Here is a 1206-nt window from a genome sequence, read left to right as displayed (position 1 = left end):
CCTGGGCTACACAATGAAACACTGTCAGGGAAAAAAAGGAAGTGCAGTTTTCTCCCACTGGTGGTAGAGCAAGTCACAAACGCTCAGTCTGAAGAGGACCGTGAAGTGCCTGCCACAAGTTCTGCATTGCTAAGATACCCTGAGAACAATCCCCAGCCAAAAGCAAATAAGAATGCAGGGTCCCCCTTTCTACAGCCACTTGGAGCCAAATCTGGCTGAGAGCCTGGAGGAGACTGGAATCGAGCGATCTCGATCGAATGCTTCCCCGGACCCCCCAGGTTATCGCCAGTCAGGCTAACGGCTTGGCTTCTCCCAGCTGAGCTTCCCTGGCCTCTGTTCTCCTTAGTTTGAGGCACCAAATGGCTGCTCGTGTGCTTTAACTTAACGGTTGAGTCTGAACAAATTGACAAACAAATGTATTTATTCTGTTTTGGAAACCGGAAAGTAAAGTCAGGACAACCGCAGGTTCTGTTCTTTCAAGCCGGCACCTTGCATGCTGCACAATGTTTCTTGGTCTTATGTCTTCATTAATCTTTGCCTTGCTGAGAGAGGCACAGCCCAGAACTTTCCACGGCGCCCTCAGGGTCTCTCCTGCTGACTCATGCCAAGGCTAAGGCCTGGTTGTCTCTGCTAGGTAGTGCCATCACTGCTGACTCCTGTTTGCTATCCTGACTCTATTGAACCGGTCTGCTGGGTATCCATGAAGTGTTTGCAAGTGGATCGAGCTGCCACTGGTGACCTGTGAACTGAACTGTGGATTTCCAAACAACACAGACAGAAGTTGCTCCAAAGAACCTTTCTAAACAGGTCCTCTTCCCCCGTGTCCTTTCTTTTCCACTACCTCTGGTGGGTGGTGGGCTTGAAGGGAGGTTAAAGAGTTTAAGAGCCATCATTAAAAATAAGGTTTGAAAAAAAATTAAAGGTTACAGACTATGCCTGCAAACTGTAAGTCAAAACAAATCTTTCCTTCCTTAAGTTTTTTGTTCTTTGTTTTGTTTTGTCCTGCATTTGGTCAAAGCAATGAGATAGGTAACTAGGAGAGTAATAATTAACTCCTATCCTGGCTCCTTATCTCCTATCCGTTATCATAAACTATTAAGTTATAGTTTTCAGTTGCTATTGGCCTATAGGAAAGAGGAGCATGAAATACAGCTATTTTGTTTAAGTATAATATTTTTTTAATTTCATATATGTAAACAATGTATT

Source organism: Rattus rattus, chromosome 10 (assembly GCF_011064425.1).
Source record: "Rattus rattus isolate New Zealand chromosome 10, Rrattus_CSIRO_v1, whole genome shotgun sequence".
NCBI lineage: Eukaryota > Metazoa > Chordata > Mammalia > Rodentia > Muridae > Rattus > Rattus rattus.
This window is presented reverse-complemented; position numbering follows the sequence as displayed.